At 43.1% G+C, this 23,436-nt stretch overlaps 1 protein-coding gene and 1 pseudogene across 29 annotated transcripts in view; both read right to left on the bottom strand.

Moving 5' to 3' along the window:
* Positions 1 to 23,436, bottom strand: part of INPP4A (inositol polyphosphate-4-phosphatase type I A) — a 188,054-nt gene that overhangs the window by 79,531 nt on the left and 85,087 nt on the right. Inside the window, exon 1 of one of the 29 annotated variants that reach the window (XM_043519894.1) lies at positions 7,917 to 7,992. The exons of 26 other annotated variants lie outside the window; for them this stretch is intronic. The gene's annotated coding sequence lies outside the window, so the exon portion shown is untranslated. Of the gene's footprint in view, positions 1 to 7,916; positions 7,993 to 23,436 lie in introns of those variants that run through there. 2 more of the 29 variants (XM_043490477.1, XM_043520372.1) reach the window with 2 other exon arrangements.
* LOC119851774 lies at positions 89 to 8,010 on the bottom strand (annotated as a pseudogene).

The raw sequence follows: 23,436 nt of genomic DNA, 5'->3' as shown, positions 1-23,436 counted from the left end.
TTGTATTATACCTCTCTCGGTTTATAGGGAGATTTTAACTCTTATTTTTAGAGCCACAGTCTAATGTTTGTTTTGAAACTATATTACCAGTGGAAGGTACCTCAGATTAGTTCTGGTTTTATTAGTAGTAGTAATATTGGTAAGATACGTAATGATATGAGGAGATGTTCTCGTGTGTGGGTTGGTGGGATGGTTTTAATGTACGAGGGTGTTTCTCCTCATTGTACTGTAGATAGTATGTATAGGGTGTAGGCAGCAGTGATTAGTGTTCCTAATCCTGTTATTAGGATTGTAATGTTGGATCAATTAAATAGTGAAGCAATAATAGTTAATTCTGCTATTAGGTTAATGGTTGGTGAGAGAGAGCTACGTTCGTTAGGCTGGCAAGGAGTCATCATAATCCTATTAATGGGAGTAAGAGTTGCATGTTCCGAGTTAATAATAGTGTTCGGCTGTGGGTTCGTTCGTAGTTTGTGTTAGCTAGGCAAAATAATATTGATGATGTTAGGCCGTGGGCAATTATAAGTGTGATAGCACCGGTATATGCTCATTGGGTTTGTGTTAATGCTGAGGCGCATTACTAGACCTATATGGCTTACTGATGAATAAGCAATTAGTGATTTTAGGTCTGTTTGTCGTAGGCAGATAGAGCTAGTTATAATTACTCCTCATAATGCGAGTACTATGAATAGGTAAGAGAGTGTTTTTGAGATGCGGATAATGCCATATCCTCCTAGTTTTAGTAATACTGTAGCTAGGATTATTGAGCCTGCGATTGAGACTTTTACATGTGCTTTCGGTAGTCATAAGTGTAATCCATACAGTGGTATTTTAATTATAAAAGCGATTAACAGTGCGAATCATCATATTGTGTGGGTCCATGAGTTTGGTATGACGGGTTGGTCTAGTTGTATTGTGTGTAAGGATAGGGTGTCGTTTTGGGTGTGCAGTGATAGAAGGGTGATTAGTAGTGGGAGGGATCCAATGAGGGTGTAAAAAAGGAAATGGGTTCCTGCATTTAGTCGTTCTATTTTGTTTCCTCATTGTGTAATGATTACTAGTGTTGGGATGAGTGTAGTTTCAAATGTGATGAAGAATATGATTAGTTCTGTAGTTGAGAAAGCTAGAATTAACGAGATATGTAGTAAAAAGATAGCGAAAATAAAGGTTTGTTTTCGTGAAGTCGGTTCAGTGGTTCGACGATTTTGGCTAGCTAGGATTAGTAGTGAGGTAAGTCAGCATGATAGGATGAGTAATGGGGCTGAAATTTGGTCTACGCCTAGGTAGTTATTAGATAAATTTATGGTTAGCTCTAGAGAAGGTTTGAATCATTGTAGGCTTAAGATGGCAATTGTTAAACTGTGGGTTAATGTAGAGGGTCATAGTTGTTTTGGTTTGCATGTGATTGTTGGTAATAATGATTGTTGGGAGTAAAATTTTTAGCATTGTAAAAGGCTTAGATTTTGTAAGTCATCTGAACCGTGAGTGCGTGAAGATGCTACTAGTGAGGATAGACCTATACCGGCTTCACAAGCTGAGAAGGATAATATTAGTATTGGGGTAAGTATAAATGATGAAGTTTGTAGTTGGACAGGCCATATTGATAGGGCAATAAATAGGGATAGCTCATGGTAGGGGTAAAAGTAGGGCAATTTCTAGATCGAATAGTAGGAATAAGATTGTTACTGAGGAAGAATCAGATTGAGAATGGTAAGTGGGCTGATTCTAATGGATCAAAACCACATTCATATGGAGACAGTTTCTCGTCAGGTTTTATTAGTGTTAGTCAGTAATTTAGTATTATTAAGATTATGGAGAGGATAAGGGCTGTTGTGATAATGGATATTGTTACGTTCATTACTCTTCTTTAGGGTTGAACTAAAACTTAGTGATTGGAAGTCACTTGTACTGTTATACTAGGAGAGCATGAGCCTTATCAGTAAATTGATACGTAGAGGAAAAGTCATACAACATCTACGAAGTGTCAGTATCAGGCAGCTGCTTCAAATCCGAAGTGGTGGGTAGAGGTGAAATGGAATTTGATTTGTCATAGTAGACATACAATTAGGAAAGTTGAGCCAATAATTACGTGGAGTCCATGAAAGCCTGTTGAGACAAAAAATGTAGAATCGTACACACCATCGGCGATTGTGAATGGAGCTTCATAGTATTCTATAGCCTGTAGTGTTGTGAAATATAACCCCAGTAAGATTTTAATGGTAAGGGCTTGGATAGTTTGATAGTTTCTATTAGGCTATGGTGGACTCAGGTGATTGTCACCCCTGAAGCTAGTAGCACTGCTGTATTTAATAGGAAAACTTCAAATGGGTTTAACGGGGTAATTCCTGTGGGTGGTCAACATCCTCCTAGTTCTGGGGTCGGGGCTAGATTTGAATGGTAGAAAGCTCAGAAAATCCGATGAAGAATACTTCTGATGTAATGAATAGGATTATGCCATATCGTAGTCCTTTTTGTACTGGAGGGGTATGATGTCCTTGGAAGGTTCCTGGGTAACTGCGTGCATGCATTTTTCCTTGCAAGGTTTATGAGATGGCGACCAGCCTGTCCCTAAGTTAACAAGACATGTATTGACTTCTCATTGTTTTACTCAATCAAGAAGTGGTATGGGTGCAACAGAGGTAGAGTTGGCATCTGCTTTTTATTTACCTGTAGGATTGGCGGTGGGGGGATGGAGGATGAGGATATGGTGTACTTCTTTATGTACATAGGGATGTCCCTTTAATTCTCCTGAGAGATTTCAATGCAAATTTCATGCAGATACTCTGCAATCCTCTCCGAGGGCTTCTAGGGAAGGCTGCCTTATTTCTTCTTCTGTGGTAGGGCACTTTCCCATACCACTGTGCAATGAGTTTGGCCGGAGTCGTCGTAATAAAAAGGCTAGCAACATATGGGTCTAGGCAGCTTCCAGATGCCCGTCGCAGCTGAGCTCTGTGCCCTTGTTACCCTGAGGAGCGAGATATTGGCTAAAATCATCACTGCCTGTGGAAAACAGTGTCAAGATCCAGTGCCATTGCCCTATGTTAGTACCCATGGAATAGGGACTGAAATTTCTTAGCTTCATGCAACGGAAAATCCTTTCCTCTCCTCACTTTTTATAAGCTATATCATAGCTGGGGCTGGGGAGCAGTGCCATGCTGAGGTGCTCCAAAGCTGAAGTCTCAATAAGCGGGTCTTATCAGAAGTGTTTATGGCAATGAGGGAAAGGAATTTTGAAACTTATCTTTCCGTTTCCGTTGTGATTGTAAATCCGGTTGTGATGCTGGCAAACCAGATGCCAGTTCTTGCCCACGCTATAGGCATTAGCTAAGAACTGACAAACTTATAGCTGGAGACCAGACCAGTTCACATGTGTGTTAGTTTTGCTCAAAACAGGCATTAGTCTTATAAGAATGTATTCAGTGTTTAGACTCTATGAAATGCTTGTAAGTTGCTGCGTGCATTAATTTCACTTGTAATGTCTGTATTCCATGCTGTAAGAAACTAAGTTTTGCTTTATAACTTTGAAAATGTTTGCTTTGAACTTGTGAACCCAGGCTTGGGAATCATCCACCTTCCACTGCCAGAAGGACTATCAAAATCAGATGGGCCATCAAGGGACATTGCAATATAAAGATTGGTTAATGGCCCTATTGCACCTTGGAAAAACTATGTGCAATTCATCACATGGACTTGGAAGCTAAATGAAGGAAGTAAAACAAAGTCACAGGAACATTTTCCACCTTTTTGGTTGTTTGAACTCTGATAGGGCCAGAGACTCTACACTGAAGCCAGAGATCTCCAGGGGCTGTCTCCTGGGTCTGCCCAGAAAACACTGATCTCCAGGGGCTACAGTGTGTGTAGATAGGCATCACAGATAGCCCCCCGAGCATTCCTCTGTGTCCCCCTACAGGGGTGTACCCCAGTCTGAAAACCTCTGCTCTATTTCTATGCCATTGCACATGCTCTGGCCACAGAGCCACATACCAAGATTGGGGAAGGAGCAGTGGCAGAGAAGGAATCTCTATCACTGACTTACAGGTGTGAAGAAAAAAGAGAATCTCATAATCACTGACACTATCACTGAGGTCTGGATCCTTACAAGTGGGTGCAACAGTTCTGTCCAGCCAAATCAGTGCAGATCACCACATTCCTACCGAAGCACTACATTCCAAGTGCACTTGTGGACCAACCAAGAAAGGACAGAATACTTCTAAAAATGGCCAGGGGTTGTGACCATGTAAGGAATTTATTATCATTTCCATGAAGGAGTTGTGGGGTGGTGAAGGTCATGGTGAAGATTGAACTACTGTAATTTTAATAACTGTCAGGACTTCATAAATGCTTCCATTACCACACTGCCAAATCAGACTAGAGAAACTGCTACTGTCCAATGTGCTTTGGAGAATCAGAAAAGTAACTCCAGCTAACTGGCTCTCTCAGATCGCTTCCTAGGAAGAACACTCCCATGCTCAGAGACCATTTCGCTAATTTGCAATGAACCATGAAAACCACTTTTCCAAGAAGCTTGTAAAAGTAAGCATTCAGACCCACACTTTGACTACCTGTGGGGCAGTGGGCAAAAGCACCAGTTCTGTGGCTTTAAGCCAGCTGAGAGCACCTCCCCATCATGAAAATTCTCACCCACCAACTGTGGCCAGGTTCTAGCCTTTTTGCACAACCTGAGCAGCACAAAGAGGCTGTATCCTAACTGAGACATTGGTCCTTTGTCTATTATCAAGGGAACACCCCCCCCATCTACTGTTAATTGGCTACCGATCCCCTCTTTGAAAAGAGTTTTGATTACCATGAACTAAAAAAGTCCTCCCAATAGTGCCCAACCCGGTACCAATCATTCTTATTCTTTAAAACTTACCCAGGGATTATGCTAAAATTGAGTGGCAAGAAGCCACCAGCTGGAGGGCAGGAAGTGTATTAAAGAAAATGAATACAAATACATTCATGCAGTGTGGAAATCCCCCAGTACATCCTTTCACTGACATTTCGACTAAGTGCTGTGTAAACTACAGGAAGTGGTTTTCTTCCTTTTCCCACACCCTTCTCCACCTACTTAGATATGACCTATAAATCACACTGTTTTTCTTCTTGATCATCCTACAAAAGTTTAGAAGCTTTAAAAAACTCAGTTAATCTAGAAACTAATTTTAACCACACTGATATTTGGGAGCACTTAACTGGAAACTGCAATTTAGGCCATTTAATTAGTCAGCTCCTTGTGTAAATTAAGACAAATTGTATATATTCACAACTGAAAAATAAGCAGCAGACTCACTTTTTTACATTTAATTTACTCATGATCAAAATATTTCCATTTCTTTAGTTCTATCTCCATTAATACAAAATATGTATGCCTACATCTGAAAGCAAGTATTAATTACAGAAATAAATAGCCCGTTAAGCAGAGAGATCTGTATACAATAGCTAGAAAGAACAAAAAGCATGGTAATGTTATGTTTTGTAGAATTTCTGAACAGCTTCATCAACTAGAGGAGAGAACAACGCAATTGAAACCGTAAGTCTTGCTACAAGACAGTTTGAAATTCAACAACCAATTATTTTACCAAAAAAAGAAAAAAAAAACAGCTTACAAATGTATCTATCATTTAAATGAATTACCACCTTTTTCCCATGAAATATGGAGCCTACATTCTGATGCAATTTCTGGTTCATGGAATGATTTCTCTATGATTTACAACATGGCTACAGGCCTATATAGGATCTCTCTGGAAATCTACAGTTGTGTAGAACTTGAGTCTCCCACTGTTTTCCCACTTGTATCATGCAAGAAAGAGATGAAAGCCTGCTCACTTTCTCCATAGTGTAGGCTGCTACAAGCACAGCAGGCTATGCTCAAGTTTCTCTACTGGCTCCCAGTCAATTTCAGATGCCAGTCTCAGGCCTTGGTCCCAATCTTCAAAGCAATTCATGGACCAAGACCCAGCTACATTCAAGACCAAATTTTTTATCTATGAATTGCCAAGACACTTGCGCTCTTGTGGCACAGCACGTGAAGCCCAGGACAAGCTGCATGAGAGCTGGTAACAAAACATTCTCGGTTGAGGGGATCCAGCTAGTGAACAAACTTTTAGAGCAGCAGTTCTCAACCCACTGCCCGTAACAAACAAACAGATAAACCAATCAACCAAAACAAATCACAAGGGAGGCAAGCCATATGCTCCATGAAGTCCACTAAGGATTTCATTATTGTTATTGGTTTTATGTGGAAGGCACTCAAATTGCCATCCATTTCTGGGCAAACAGATAATGTGAATGAGATGGGGGGAGACAGGAGAAAATACAGAGAAAAAGCACTGAAATGAATAAAAATACATTTGTAAATCAGAAATTTGACAATCATTTTGTTGGAATGCAAGCGTGACTTACAGCAAAATCAATACATTGAACCATAAAGATTCCTTTTAACCACCCCATATACTAATGTACTATATTTATTAAAGCCATTTTATTCTGATCACAAAATAATCCAACAATCATAGAATCATGTGTTGATACTATTCTCTTAATTTTGCATGCATGTTTAGTGCATTATATCCAGGTTCTGTCTTGTCTTGCTAGCATACAGTAGGCCATGACTCTGCAATGGGACCCTGCACTAGGGACATGAAAAAGTATACTCCAAGGTTTAGTCTGATATTGAAGTTTGCTGAATGGGGACATAGGTATGTTGAAGTGTCTCACTAGTTTTGTCCATTTTACATGGCACTTCTGGGTCTTGCAATTATTCAACATTTCTTTTTAAATGTCTAAAAAATACACACATATAAATATGCCAGAGGACAAGCTTAAAATATGTGATTTCTTTGAATTTCATCCCACTATAACTAATTGACCCAGCAAATGAAGCAATTCATTGGTAAAAAAATTAATGATAAAGGAACTATATTCTACAGCTGTTATTACTGGGATTTATGCAGTATAATTTATGGCACTAATATAAATATATAAATGCATTTTTTTTCCAAATAGTTTTCAATTGGTACTCAAGTCTTCAATAACCACCCCCCATGTATATATTGCATAATTAAATGTTTGTTATACATAGCATAAAATATGTGCACTGCTGAAACAATATTCTTAGCTTAACCATTTAAGAACAATTTATAAGTACCAGAATATTAATATCATAATATTTAGGGTAAGAAAAATATTTTGCTAGAAATATTTTATATATTATGCAGGCACTGAGTGCAGTAGTACCCATCATCATCACTGATCTAGAATTATGTTGATATCTTTCTAGTGAAATAACTGTTTTGGTTCCAGAGGTCTGTTACCCTTTTTGCTGCCTTCATTGATAATTTCTGGTACATTAACAGATTGTACTGTGTTGATATACGTAAGAGCTGGAATTGCAAACTCAGTATTTCATTAATTTCACAGTATATTTTGCTTTAAAATCTGTTCAGACGACATTCAAACAGTATGTATGGAGTCCTAATTTGGATGACATTGTTCTAGGTTTGGTAAACTCATACTGGCTATTCATCGTTCTGGCCAGAGTTCTGGGGACCGTGTCAACTGCCACCTGAGGATTTGTTTGTTTCCTTGCTACAATGCCAGCCTCGCACCACAAGATAGCACAATGTAGACCAGCTAGGCAAATAGCTGGTGACAGTCCACAACATTATGTCCGCTCCTCCTACCTGCTGCAGGTGTTGTCTGCACACAGAGAGGCAGGGGGCTCACAGACAGAAAGGAGGGGCATAGGCAGAGAGTTATATGGGCCCGTGGTGCCTTGGCACCAGCAATATGCAGAGCCCAGGGGCCCAGCTCCACCAATATTTGGGGCTGAACGTCCCCCCCACAGGCCCACCTGCCACCACCCCGCGCCTCCTACGAGTGTCCCCCCGGCCTCCCCTTACTGCCCCCCCACGCACCCAGAGCAGAGCGTCCCTGCCTCTTGCTGTGCAGCTCTATGCTGCCTCCCTGCAGCAACTGCTGCCGCAGGGTCCTAATGCCCCCTTCTCCCATCTCGACTGCCAGGGCAGACGGACTCAGAGCCTGCCCTTCCACCTCAGACCCTTCCCTTTTCCGGCGGGACCCTCCACCAGCACAGGGGGCCCCCTCGCCCGCAGTCACAGCTCCTGCCCCATGCTGGGCAAGGAGGCAGCCCCATCCCTCATGCCCAGTGAAGCTACAGTCAGGGGCAACAGCAGGGGGAGGAGGCGGACACAGCACCCCCCAGCACCCACCATGGGGGAGGCGAGGGAGATTCCTGGACCTGAGGGGGCCCTAGGAGCACGTGTAGTGACAGTGGTGGGGGTGAGTGTGCTGCTGGGGGAGGCGGGAAAGGGGGACTCCTCCCTCAGAGCTTGCTGCTCCCAGCAGGGAAAGGGCTGGGGGGAGTCCTCTTTGGCCCCTGTCCCAGAGCATCCTGCCTGCACCCCAAACTCATCCAACAGCCCTGCCCACCCCTAGCCAGAGCTTTCACGCCCCACATACACCCTCAACCCTAGCCCTGAGCCCCTCCAGCACCACAAACCCCTCATCTCCAGTCCCAGTCAGAGCCCTCATCCCCCACACCCTAACCCTCTGCCCAAGCCTTGAGCCTCTCTAACACCCTGAACCCCCGAGCCCCAGACAGAGCCCTCACCCCCCACACTCCTACTCTCACCCTGAGCCCATCCCACAACCCAAACCCCTCATCTGCTGCCATACCCTACAGCCCTCACCCCACACAACTCACCCCCTCCCATTCCCAAACTCCCTCCCAGAACCTGCACCCCCTCCCATCTCCAAACTCCCTCTCAGAGCCTGCACCCCAATCCCCTGCCTCAGCCTAGGGCCTGCACCCCAGACCTCCTCCCCCACCCAAACTCCCTCCCAGAGCCTTGGGCAGGTGGGGGCGGAGTTTGGGCAGGGGTGGGTTCCGGGCACCACCAAAAATTATACAAACCTGCTGCCCCTTAGGAGGGGGACAGAGCATTGACCCTCCACTGAGATTATGTGACCGGGAAGGGGAAGTACATCCCTCTCACCAGTTTACCCTTCTTGGATCTTGTTGGGGGGCTAGGGGAGAGAGGCCACTGGAGGAAAGAAGGGAACTGGCCCCACCCCGATATAAAGTAAGCAAGAGAAAATGCACATGAAGTTGCAAGTGGAGATGGGATCAGGCCTGCTTTTCTCCCAGAATATTCTAGAGGGGCCTAGAAAGCCAGTGGGTCTCCAGAGAAGCACCAGGAATTACTGGCACATCCAATAAATTAGCCAGGAAAAATACTACTGACTAAAGAAGCCTGGGACAAGTAGAAGTGCTATCTGAGCAAGCGACAACCCCAGGTTTCCTGACTGCCAGACCAAGACACGAGGGCAGCTGGATGCAAGCTGAATGACGTCAGGCACAGCAGCAAAGGGAAGATGGGCTGGAAGGGGCTGAGTGGGAGTGAAATGAAGAGAACTGAGCTTCCCCTCAACAAATGGGAGAAGGCACTGAGGCTGCAGAGCTATTGGTCTGAGCTCATTATCTGTACGCCATAAGTAATGCCTTGGGAGCAGAGCCAGGTACACTGCTGAGCATGCCTGCGGCCAAGCCTCAGTTTGTATGTATTCAATAGCGTGCTGATCAGAAGTCTGTGGGAATGGGAACCATGGAAGCGACTGTTTGGGTCTGAACTTTTCTGTTATAATTCAGGAGTTCAAAGAGTCCTTTGCCATAAAAGCAAATATTTTCATTTTCTAGCCAAGCCAGAATAGCCACATAGCAGTTTTCAGAGCACTACAACCCCCCACTACAGGTCATCATCAGAAATAGAATCCAAGACCTCAAGCACCAAAAATACAGCCCTCAACTATTTGACCTAAACTAAGAACTCCATTAGCAAGCACTAGTCGTGGGCTCTTATCCTCTATGTGAACCATCTACTAGGAGGAAATATGACACAATTTAGCCAATGTGTTACACAAAATTAGTTGCCCTAGCCACTGCTGCAGGACAGGAGTATAATTTGGAGAAAAAATAAAAACTATAGGCCACAGCTAGATAGTTCACAGACAGCTATATTTCTGCCAGAAAGATAAACAGCAATGTAATTTGCTACCCAAGCCAGAATAGTTTTTTTTTTTTTGTAAAATAAACTACTATTTGGTTATGTGCTGCTGCAAAACATAATTTCAGGAAAGAGAGGACTTCTTGCTAAAACATTATTACAGCCATTGGCAATTCCAAACTTCTGCCATCGCTGCCAGGTAGTTTAATTTCCTAGATCAATCCTTGCCTTTAAAAACATCTGTAAGAAAAAAGTTACACACACAGAGACTTGGGTGATTTACAAATATTTTGAAAAAATATCAGACTACCCAGTTTGGATTTTGGGTTTAGAAAAACCAGTAAAGGTTGAAGTAGCAGAGGGTAAAGCCAAAGACATGGGTTGAGTAAGTGAGAAGTATGTGAGACAGAAGAGTATACTAAGGAATATAAGGAACTTAAAACTGCATATACTTGAAGAAATGGGAGCTCTCAAGATGGAATCAGACCAAACATCAGTAAAACATTTTATATGCTTGGTTTAAATAGTTCTCCAATATAACTGAGTCTGGAATTTACATATTTCCTGTATGAATATTGTTTTCTCACCAGTCTTCCCATATGGAATTTTTTTCCCTCCCCACATGGAAATTTTCAGAATCAATTGTAAGATTTGGATTTGACCAAAATAAAGAACTATACCTATTTGCTAAGGTGTTATTACACAAGGCATCTACTGCAGAAAATAAATTTATTGTAGCAGGTATTAAGGTGCTTTCCATGTAAAATAATGGTACAAGATTACGTTAGATAAGAAAGCTTGCAAGGGATAGCAAGAGTCCTTTGAACTAATATCCAGTGTGAAATCAAAGACATATCTGAAAACTGTGTGGTAGTTCTCTATTTAGAATTTTTATTCCTCCTTATTCTTTGAGATACTCCAAGAGGAGTGGTTTATTCAAGAGGAGAGGGAGTGATTTAGTACATCTGTGTGAATTATATTGTTTACCTAGAGCACTAATTCGCTTAAGGGCCAGACAGATAAACAGTTCAGACAAAAGTCGAGAGAGAAAAATTAACAGTCCTATACATAACAGCTGAAGCTTTCAAACTTCTTGAGTCCAGGGCCCTTCTCCCACTGTTTTCCAAAATCCATTCCCCCCCCCCACCACACATACACACATTCCCACCCTAAAAACCATTAGCTTTCAGTGGCTAGCCAAGTTGCTGCCAGAGGCACAATGACCACACCGCTATTTTTAGTGTGCCAACTCAGTGGCCAGTAGCAGTAGTCTGTCACCCAGACTGACAGGCCTATTCCTCGTAGCAATGTAGATTTACCCTCAGCAGCACACCCTTCTTCCCCTTTCAAAAAAAAAAAAAAAAAAAAAAAAAAACACACTACAAGAAGCAGCAGAATTCAATGACCAACTTTCCTCTGAAGCCTAGCCTGGTATGCACTAGAAGGATGACCCATTGCTGAAACCTGATATCAAACATAGCTTGATCTTGGTCTTTGGTGTTCTGCTGTTAAGCTGCACTGTTTGCGGACAACTGTCATTAAGAACAGGTTATTTTACTAGAGTGGAGAGTAGACCTGGGTGTACATTTCAAGTGGCATTTTTAAACCAGAAATTGCCAATCACACTAGTATTATTTTTGTGTGGTCTAAATTTTTTGAACAGTTAGGGCTGACAATACTGCTGTTTACAGGCTCCCCAGGTTGCCCTGAATTCAGCACTGTATGCAGAGATTGAGTAAAAAGTCCCTACAGACCCACAATTTGAGAATCTCTAATACAGTTGCCAGGCATCTGGTTTTCGACCAGAATGTCTGGTCAAAAAGGGACCCTGGCGGCTCCAGTCAGCGCAGCTGACCGGGCCATTAAAAGTCCAGTCGGTGGTGCAGTGGGATTAAGGCAAGCTCCCTGCCTGCCCTGGCTCCACATGGCTCCCGGAAGCGGCCGCCATGTCCAGCTCCTAGGTGGAGGGGCGATCAGGTAGGCTCCATGCGCTGCTCCCGTGCTGAGTGCCAGCTCCGCAGCTCCCATTGGCAAGAAACCGTGACCACGCAGAGCCATCTGGCAGCCCCATGCCTAGAAGCTGGACATGGGGACCACTTCCGGGAGCCACATGGAGCCAGGACACGCAGGGAATCTGCCTTAGCTCCACTGCGCCATTGACCAGGAACCACCTGAGATAAGCACCGCCCAGCTGGAGCCCGAACCCCCTGCCTCAGCCCTGAGCCCCCTCCCAGAGCCCACATAGCACACCCTCTCCCCCACTCCAACCCCCTGCCCAGCCCTGAGTCCCCTCCTGCATCCAAACTTCCTCCTGGAGCCTGGACCCCGCACCCTCTCCCACACTCCAACCTCCTGCCCCAGCCCAGTGAGGGTGGGGGAGAGTGAGGGAGGAGTGAGTGGGGGTGGGGCCTCAACGAAGGGGTGGAGCAGGGCAGGGCTTCGACAAAGGGGGGGGCAAGAGTGTTTGGTTTTGTGTGATTAGGAAGTTGGCAACCCTAATCCCTAAATTAAAGAATGATAAGCATAGACTGCTCTTTAAGATCCAGCCTCTGATCATTGTGAGACGTTCTATGCTCCTAGCATAATATATTTGCTTACACTAAAACATGAAGTGATCCCCCACACACAGCCACCACATAACCAAGTCACACGCACCTTTGGCAAATGAGATATTGTTATTCCAAATATCATAAACCCATAACATTTTATTTTATGTTACTTCCTGATTAAAGGGGATTAAACAACCTTGTGGAGAAGATACATTATTTAAATGGTTGATTCATTGGAGAGTTTGCTTTTTTTTTTTTCTAAAAGACAGACAGATACCCACTTCTATGAAGAGTAATCTATAAAGTGACAGAACTGTCTAGAAACCTGACTAAACTAGCATGATTCAATTCCTATAATAGCAGGTCTTCTTAAATGTTATATGAGTCACATAGCTACCGTGCTAGCTAAGGTTGCAAAATAATTCCAGTTATAACCTATTTTCATATGTACAACATGTTCCAAAACATTCACCTTTCACTCTGAAATTTTCCATGTTTGGTATCTATCAAAAGGTGAATTTGTTTTTGGAAAGTGTGAGCAAAGTCCCTTCTGGGGATTTTGAGTTTTGTAAGGGAAAGTATAATAATGACAATCATTTTTCCAACTTAAATAAAAAGAAGTGTCATGCTTTTTTCAACCAAGAAAATTGAAAACAGCTGTAATGTGTAACTCAGCAATGTAAATGGAGTTTAATGAAATTCACATCTGTGACCAAATATAAAAATAAAGATGGATTTGATAATAGTGATATTAGTGAAAAAAATCATTGTGGAGAACGCTCAGTTGGCATCTTCTAAGATTTTTTTTAAAGCAGAGGCTAATGAAGTCCTCTCCAATCCATGGTATCACAGTGCCTCAGTTTTGAGACAACACACGCACATTAAAAGGTCATGAACCACACACCCCAAAATCATGAGTCTGGCTCAAAAATCATTAAATTAAAAAGAACTAATCTTGTTTTTTTAATCTGTCTCCTGATCTTCCACACGCTCAGTTGTGCGTATGTGAGAGAGAAAGACACAATGAGAATGCTGTTAACTCTTGCAAATTTATAGTTAATAAGGTGTTGGCCCATGAGGCAGGAGCTCTCACCAGAACCCTGTTTTTCAATCTTTTTAGATTCAGGACCCATTTGTAAACCGTGATGGCCTGTTACAACCCAGAGATCCACCTGGACGTGCCCTCAGACTTGATTCCCCCTCCCCCTGCCCCATAGAGGTCCATTGAAATGGAGGGGATCCAAACCAATATTTCACATACCCAAACTGGAGGGAGAGGTGAAAAGCTGAGATAACCCCCATGGAGGGGCAGAGGGCAAGGGAAGGGGGGGATTTGGGAGCCTGGGAGTGAATCTGGGGGTGTAGTGAGGAAGGAATTGGGATTCTGGGGGAGATGGGGCAGGAATTGGGGAAAGGATATGGGGCAGAGGGTTGGCGAGTCAACAACTCCCCAAAAGAGAGAGACACCCCCACAACCCATGGGAGGCAGAGGGTAAAGGGGTGGAAGGATTTGGAAGGCTGGGGTAAAATGATGGGTCTGAAGGAAGGACTGGGAGGCAGCAGGGGCCAGGATGCGTGGTTTGACAGAGGGGGAGTCGTCTGGCTAATGGGAAGGGTACATAGGGGGGGCCAGACTGGGGAGCATAATGGGGGTTTGTAAAACGGGTGTTGTCTGGCTGAGGGGCATGGGGCAGTGCATCATGTGTGGGGGGAATACTGGAGAACCTAAAACTAATTACTCCCTCTCAGCTCCTGTCCTGTGGGGCTGGCTGGGCTTGGCTCCTCGCTCTGGGCATTGCAACATCTGGAGACAGCCAGACCACATTTGTGAGAAGGGTTTTGAGACCTGGTGTATGGGGCTGCAGTGCCATTCACTCAAATTTGAGCTGTCCAGCCCACCGTAATCATGACAGAAAGGCCAGATCTTAGCGGTGCCGTGATCCTATGCAGCAAGTCACAATACCCAGAGCGGGTAGCTGAGCCCAGCCAGCCCCGTGACCTTTTGACCCATTCTAGTGACCCAGTTTTGGGTGGCAACCCATGGGTTGAGAAACTCTGTACTCAAGGACTCAGCTGAGCATGGGGTTGCTTTGAGCTAATCATTGTACGAACACGTAGTAAGACACAGTCCTTGCCCCAATGAGCTTGCCGGCTAATGCCAAATACAGTAGCAAGTGTGCCATGGGAGTGGTTACTGAGATCCATGAAACTTACCTTACACAGGGGCCATGAAAACATCCATTGGATGGGAGCAACTTTTACTCTCTGCTGAGCTGGGCTGGATTCAAGCTGGTTGAAAGAGTTGAAAGGCTCTACAGCTCATCAGTAGGGCCCTACCAAATTCACGGCCATGAAAAATACAATCACGGACCGGGAAATCTGTCCTTTCCCCATGAAATCTGATCTTTTGGGTGCTTTTACCCTATACTATACAGATTTCATGGGGGGAGACCAGCATTTCTCAAATTGGAGGTCCTGACCCAAAAGCGAGTTGCAGGGAGGATCACAAGATTATTTAGGTTTCAGAGTAGCAACCGTGTTAGTCTGTATTTGCAAAAAGAAAAGGAGTACTTGTGGCACCTTAGAGACTAACAAATTTATTTGAGCATAAGCTTTCGTGAGCTACAGCTCACTATTTAGCGGAGTCAGGTATTGCCACCCTTCCTTCTGCACTGCCTTCAGAGCTGGACAGCCGAAGAGGAGCACCTGTTGGCCGGCGCCCAGCTCTCAAGGCAGTGCCCTGACAGCAGCAGCGCAGAAGTAAGGGTGGCAATACCATACCATGCCACTCTTACTTCTGCGCTGCTGCCTTAGAGGTGGGCGGCGGCTGCTGACCAAGGGCCCAGCTCAGAAGGCAGCAATGCAGAAGTAAGGGTGCCAACAACATACCAGGCCATCCTTACTTCTGTGCTGCTGCTGGTGGCAGCTCTGCCTTCAGAGCTGGGTGCCTGGCCAGCAGCCGCTGCTCTCTGGCCGCCCAGCTCTGAAGTCAGAACCTCCCGCAGCAGCAGTGCAGAAGTAAGGGTAGCAACAATTTCCATCCCACCATCAACCTCAGCCTGGACCAGTCCACACAAGAGATCCACTTCCTGGACACTACGGTGCTAATAAGCAATGGTCACAAACACCACCCTATACTGGAAACCTACTGACCGCTATTCCTACCTACATGCCTCCAGCTTTCACCCAGACCACACCACATGACCCATTGTCTACAGCCAAGCTCTATGATACAACCGCATTTGCTCCAACCCCTCAGACAGAGACAAACACCTACAAGATCTCTAACACGCATTCTTACAACTACAATACCCACCTGCTGAAGTGAAGAAACAGATTGACAGAGCCAGAAGAGTACCCAGAAGTCACCTACTACAGGACAGGCCCAACAAAGAAAATAACAGAACGCCACTAGCCATCATCTTCAGCCCCCAAATAAAACCTCTCCAATGCATCATCAAGGATCTACAACCTATCTGAAGGACGACCCATCACTCTCAGAGATCTTGGGAGACAGGCCAGTCCTTGCTTACAGACAGCCCCCCAACCTGAAGCAAATACTCACCAGCAACCACACACCACACAACAGAACCACTAACCCAGGAACCTATCCTTGCAACAAAGCCCGTTGCCAACTCTGTCCACATATCTATTCAGGGGACACCATCATAGGGCCTAATCACATCAGCCACACTATCAGAGGCTCGTTCACCTGCACATCTACCAATGTGATATATGCCATCATGTGCCAGCAATGCCCCTCTGCCATGTACATTGGTTAAACTGGACAGTCTCTACGTAAAAGAATACATGGACACAAATCAGACATCAAGAATTATAACATTCAAAAACCAGTCGGAGAACACTTCAATCTCTCTGGTCACATGATTACAGACCTGAGAGTGGCTATTCTTCAACAAAAAAAACTTCAAAAACAGACTCCAACGAGAGACTGCTGAATTGGAATTAATTTGCAAACTGGATACAATTAACTTAGGCTTGAATAGAGACTGGGAATGGATGGGTCATTACAAAAAGTAAAACTATTTCTCCATGTTATTTCCCTCCTCCCCCACCTGTTCCTCAGATGTTCTTGTCAACTGCTGGAAATGGCCCACCTTGATTATCACTACAAAAGGTTTTCTCCCCCCCCCCCCGCTGGTAATAGCTCATCTTAAGTGATCACTCTCCTTACAGTGTGCATGATAACACCCATTGTTTCATGTTCTCTGTGTATATAAATCATCTCCCCACTATATTTTCCACTGAACGCATCCGATGAAGTGAGCTGTAGCTCACGAAAGCTTATGCTCAAATAAATTTGGTAGTCTCTAAGGTGCCACAAGTACTCCTTTTCTTTTTGCGAATACAGACTAACACAGCTACTACTCTGAAACCCATTAATTTAGTAGGGCACTACTCATTAGCAATACCCTGAGGTATTCAATTTCTCCCATAAATGCTAGAGTTACACCTTGAAGTAGGCTTGCATTCTGGAAGGATATGTTTATTAAATCTAGTTGTGACATTTTGGAAGCTTATTTACCCAGACAGGGTCTTCCACTTAGGACAAACAGGCAAAATCTCCCACATTGCTCTCAGTCAAACATACTGCACAATGATGTGCCACACCCTGTTCTTAAAGGAGCAGCTCCCATTAACCAAATACAAATATTCGAAGTGCAACAGTAAAGCAAATATTAACACCACAAATTCAAGAGAATGTTGAGCATCTTTCTTTTCTTAACTCTGGGAGCAGACTGTGGTCTAGTGGTTATAGACTAGCACGGCCTGATGTAACAATGCCTCTGTTTGGCTCTTTTCTGGGGAGTTAACTCAGGACCTCTAGGGATATGTCTATGCAGTCCACAGAAACGGGTCTCCCAGCCTGAGCTGACAGATTCATGCTAGTGGGGGCTCACAATAGCACTCTAAAGGCTCACTTTTTTGAACTCTGTAGACGCATCCTAGAAGTAAATACAAGATTCTTCCACTTGACCTAAGCCAATGGTTCTCAACCAGGGGTACGTGTATCCCTGGGGGTATGCAGAGGTCTTCTGGGGGGTACATCAGTTCATCTAGTATATTTGCTTAGTTTTACAAACAGGCTACATAAAAACGAGCAAACTAAAATTTAATGCAGACAATTACTTGTTTATACTGCTCTATATACTATACACTGAAATGTAAGTACGATATTTATATTCCAATTGATTTATTTTATAATTATATGGTAAAAATGAGAAAAATAAGCAATTTTTCAGTAATAGTGTGCTGTGACACTTCTGTATTTTTATGCCTGATTTTATAAGCAAGTAGTTTTTAAGTGAGGTGGAAATGAGGTTATGCAAGATAAATCAGATTCCTGGAAGGGATACAATTATCTAGAAAGGTTCAGAGCCACTGACCTAAGCAACCAGATCCCTCAGCATGGAAGCAGTTTCAGAGTCAAATCTCTCCATGTCATCTAGCTGCTACAGGATGACACACACGTTGCATTAGTATGCCTTACTGTAACAGAGAACACTTGCCTGTTGAGCACCTTCTGCTGCTGCATGCAGTACTACAGTCCTTTTCCCGCTCCTAGCACCCCCTGTAGGTTGTCAACCTCACTTAACAAGTCTTCAGTGTCTTGGTCCTCCAGCAGGGTTACACAATCAAAATGAACCCCTTCCAGGGTAACAAAAATCCAACAAAACCATCTATCTGCACTCACCAGCATCTTGAGCCCAGGCTCTGGGCCCTTTAAATTCAGCCCTTCACTGAAGCTTCCAAATGACCCTTGTTTCCTTCTTGGGGGTTTATACCACTTCAGCAGTGGTCAGTAGAGGAAGCCGGACCAACCCATTGCTCTGTGTTCCAAACCAGGGACTCTATAAACAGCAGTCATGTACCACTCCCTTCAATTCGTTGCTGCTACTTCCTTAGGCCTTTTCCTACTTGGTCCCTTTATCTTCACCCATTATCTCTGGGTTAAAGTTCTTGGGTCATTTCCTTCACAGCTTAAGCCAATACAGCTAGCACCAAACTCTGGCTATCCCTCAAGCTCCTCTGACCAGAGAGGAGCGCTCTGCCTTGCCCCTCTGGTCCCAGCCAGGAACTGACCTGCCTAAGGCCCTACAGCTCCTTCTATCTGAGTCTGCTGGGCTCTGGTTGGCTGCTTCCATGACATCTCTCTAGGCATGCCTGGAGGACCCAGCTTCACTGCTCCTTTCCTGGGGTGGAGTGTAATATGACCATGGGGCCTCCAGCAGGGGCCACAAAAGCCTGGTACAGCCTGTCACAATTACACAAGCCCTTAGTTTTATTTGTTCCTTTGCAAAGCTGTGTGGAAAAGAGAGGTGGTTATGTCTTATTAGTGATCTGGGTTCTAATGCCAGCTTTGCCTGAAGTGACCTTGTGCAAGAACCTTATCTGTGTGATTGGTGAATGACAGTTAACTCTGAGGTATGAAACATCTAGCAAGGGACATAAGACAATAAGAAAAAGTTCTTTAAATACATTAGGAGCAAGAGAAAGAAGAAGGAAAGTGTAAGTCCACTACTTAGCAAGGAAGGAGAGGTAATAACTGATGACTGCAGTTTTTAATACTTATTTTGCCTCAGTCTTCACTAAAACGGTTAATGATGACCAGATGCTTAATACAATTAATATTAACAACAAGGGGGAAGGAACACAAGCTAAAATAGGGAAAGAAAGGTTAAAGAATATTTGGAGAAGTTAGATGTATTCAAGTTGGCTGGGCCTGATGAAATTCATCCTAGGGTACTTAAGGAACTAGCTGAAGCAATCTTGGAACCGTTCGCAATTATCTTTGAGAACTCACAGAGGACAGGTGAGATCCCAGAGGACTGAAAAAGGGAAAACATAGTACCTATCTTTAAAAAGGGGAACAAAGAGGACCCAAAGAATTATAGACCAGTCAGTCTAACTTTGATAGCTGGAAAAATACTAGAACAAATTAAGAAACATTCAGTTTGTAAGCACCTAAAGGATAATAGGGTTACAGGGAATAACCAGAATGGATTTGTCAAGAACAAATCATGTCAAACTAACCTAATTTCCTTCTTTGACAAGGTTATGGGCCTAGTGGATAGGGGGAAAGGAGTAGATGTGAATCATCCATGAGCTTAGTAGAGCTTTTAACAGTCCCACATGACATTCTCATGAGCAAACTAGGAAATGGGGTCTAGATAAAATGGTTATAAAGTGGGTGCATAACGGGTTGAAAGACCGTACTAAAAAAGAGTAGTGATCAATGATTTGCTGTCAAATTGGAGGTTGGAGGGGTGTATCTATTGGGGTCCCACAGGATCAGACTGGTTTTGGTACTATGCAATATTTTCATTCATGACTTGGATAATGGAATGGAGAGCATGCTTAAAAAAATCTGCGGATGACATCAAGCTGGGAGGGGTTGCAAGCACTTCAGAGGACAGAATTATAATTCAAAATGACTGACAAATTAGAGAATTGGTCTGAAATCAATAAGATGAAATTCAATAAAGACAAGTGCAAAGTACTTTACATAGCAAGGAAAAATCAAATGCACAACTACAAAATGGGAAATAACTGGGTAGGCAGTAGTATGCTGAAAAAGATCTGGGCGTTCTAATGGATCACAAATTGAGTATGAGTCAACAACGTGACAGTTGCGAAAATGGCTAATATCATTTGGGGGTGTATTAGCAAGAGTGTCGTATCCCAGACAAAAGAGATAATTCCCCTGCTCTATTTGACACTAGTGAGACCTCAGCTGGAGCAGTGTGTCCAATTCTGGCACCCACTTTAGGAAAGATGTGGATAAATTGGAGAGTCCAGAGGAGAGCAACAAAAATGACAAAAAAAGATTTAGAAAATCTGATGTATGAGGAAAGGTTAAAAAACTGGTCATGTTCAGTCTTAAAAGAAGACTGAGTGGGGACCTGAAAACAGTCTTGAAATACATTAAGGGATGATCATTTGTTCTCCATGTCCTCTGAAGGTAGGACAAAAACTAACGGGCTTAATCCATAACAAAGGAGATTTACGTAGGATGTTAGGAAAACTTTCTAATTATATGGGTAATTTGTTCTGGAATAGGCTTCTAAGGGAGGGTGTGGAATCATCAGTGTAGGTTTTTAAGATCAGGATGAACAAACACCTGTCAGGGATAGTCTAGGTTTACTTGATCCTGCTTCATTACAAGGGACTGGACTTGATGACCATTGGGGTCCCTTCCATCCCTACATTTCTATGACCCTGTCAAGATTCCTTCCCCACTCTGAACTCTAGGGTACAGATGTGGGGACCTGCATGAAAACCTCCTAAGCTTACTTTTACCAGCTTAGGTTAAAACTTGCCCAAGGTACAAACTATTTTACCCTTTGCCCTTGGACTTCCACTGCCACCACCAAACGTTCAACTGGGTTTACTGGGAAAATGTTGTTTGGGAACGTCTTTCCCCCCAAAATCCTCACCAAAACCTTGCAACCCCTGCCTCAGGAAGGCTTGATAAAAATCCTCACCAATTTGCATAGGTGACCACAGACCCAAACCCTTGGATCTTAAGAACAATGAAAAAAACATTCAATTTCTTACAAGAAGAATTTTAATATAAGAAAAGGTAAAAAGAATCACCTCTGTAAAATCAGGATGGTAAATACCTTACAGGGTAATTAGATTCAAAACATAGAGAATCCCTCTAGCCAAAACTTTAAGTTACAAGAAAGACACAAAGACAAGAATATTCATTCTATTCAGCACAGTCTAATTTCTCAGCCATTTAAAGACATCAGAATCTAACGCAGATCTAGCTAGATTACTTACTAAGTTCTAAGCCTCCATTCCTGTTCTGTCCCCAGCAAAAGCATCACACAGACAGACCTCTTGTTTTTCCTTCCCTCCAACTTTGAAAGTATCTTGTCTCCTCATTGGTCATTGTGGTCAGGTGCCAGGGAGGTTATCCTAGCTTTTTAACCCTTTACAGGTGAAAAGATTTTTCCTCTGGCCAGGAGGGATTTTAAAGGTGTTTACCCTTCCCGTTATATTTATGACAGTCCCTATTGTAATTATCTTGTACTTCTGGTGCTAATCACTGACAGACTTCAGACACAGGGATGCTGGTAATGTTTGAAGTTTATATTAATAAGTAGTAGCTTTACAGTAGATCACTTTCAACTTTTGTAGCCAGAAAAAAAAAAAGAAAAAAAAAGGAGGAGGACCAAATTTGGATCTCACTTACAACACAATAAATTCCAGTGAGGTCTTTGAGAGAGCACTGGGGCTATTCCAGGGTCTTATCTAGACTGGGAAAGTGAATGGCAGTTAAAACAGCTAGCTAACACCACTTCACTCCTAACATAGACTGTCATGTTTAAAAACGTATTTTCTGGGAGCGGTCAACACCTGGAGGGCCTACCTAAACAGCTTTAACACACACCCTATTTCCTTAGCCTTAACGATTCACTCTGTTATAGTGAGGACAGAGTTTGGCCCATGCTCCTTTGACTAAACTTTTCCACATCCCAATCTGGTAAATTATAAACAGAGTACAAGGTAGGAGTTAGCATTTTACTGCCTGCTATGTTTTGTTCTGCACTCCTTCTGGGTCTCAGGCCATATGGGCCTGGCTGCTGGTATTTCTCAGGCACAGGATATTTTTAACGTTCACATTTAATTTTTTTTCTTTTGGTTACTTTTAGGGAAAACAAGTTCAGGGACTTTGTTAGGGACTATGTTAGGGACTTTGATTTAAACTCTCGTACTTACTTCCTCTTTCTCATCTAGCCCTTTCACATTTCCAGTCACTATTTCTCTGGGTATGTCTGCACTGCATCTGGGTGTGTGCTTTCCAAAGCAGCTATACAGACACACACTAGCTCTGCTTGTGCTAGCATGCTAAAAATAACTGTGTGGCCTCAGCTGGTTGGACTAGCCACATACCCGGAGGGTCAGATGGCCACTGTCGGTAGACAGGATACTGGGCTAGATGGACCTTTGGTCTGACCCAGTATGGCCATTCTTATGTATGTTTTTCCTGTCTCAAATAAAAATGCAAAGTTAAAATCTCAAATATTTACAAACCAAAAAACCATTTATTTTCATTTTGGGTCAATCAAAATGTTTCCTTTTGACTGTTTCAAGGTGTTTTGATTTGGAACATTTGAAGATATCTTTTTCAGTCTAATTAGCTCAAATACGGAAAGAAAGTCATTTTTAACCCCAAAACAGCAATTTTTTTGTTTATAAAATGTCCAAACAAATCATTAGACTATTTCAAAAGGTTTTTCTCCATTTTTTAAAAAATGGGATATTCATCGCACCAGATCGTGATTTTGCATAGTTTCAACAAATCAGCATTTTTCACCAAAAACATCATATTTTCCAACCAGCTGTAATTCCAAGTAAATAAAGATACTTGTATGTCTTTCCAGAGGCAGCAGTGTAAACTTGGCTATAGGGAGGGGCTTGGTTTGTTCAGAAGCAATAAGTACTAGCCATTGCTGGAGAACAAGGTGATGCAGAATTCCCCCAGGAGTATGTCATGTGAACAATCCAGTAGAGTGAGAGTTCAAAAATTCTTAGACCCTATCTAGATGAGGAAAAAAGGTGTTTTATTTTTCTACCTACTGTTTAAAAAATAAGTACCTAGTATAGGTTGTTTAGCATGATGAGCTTATGTACGTATAAACATACTAAAAAAAAATCTATTCTAGAGGTGCTAACACTTATATAAACAGCATTTTCTTAAAACATGAGCTAATTTAAAAAAAAAAAAATTTCCTAACCTGGTCAGGACCTCTGGGGGAAAAGAGCAAGAAACCATCTTTCTGGCAAGGGGAAGAAAACTTCAATAAGTGTCTGGCAGGGAGGTTATTCTT

Source organism: Dermochelys coriacea, chromosome 1 (assembly GCF_009764565.3).
Source record: "Dermochelys coriacea isolate rDerCor1 chromosome 1, rDerCor1.pri.v4, whole genome shotgun sequence".
Taxonomy (NCBI): Eukaryota; Metazoa; Chordata; order Testudines; family Dermochelyidae; genus Dermochelys; species Dermochelys coriacea.
Note: the sequence above shows the minus strand (reverse complement) of the source record. Positions and strands in the feature narration are given on the sequence as shown.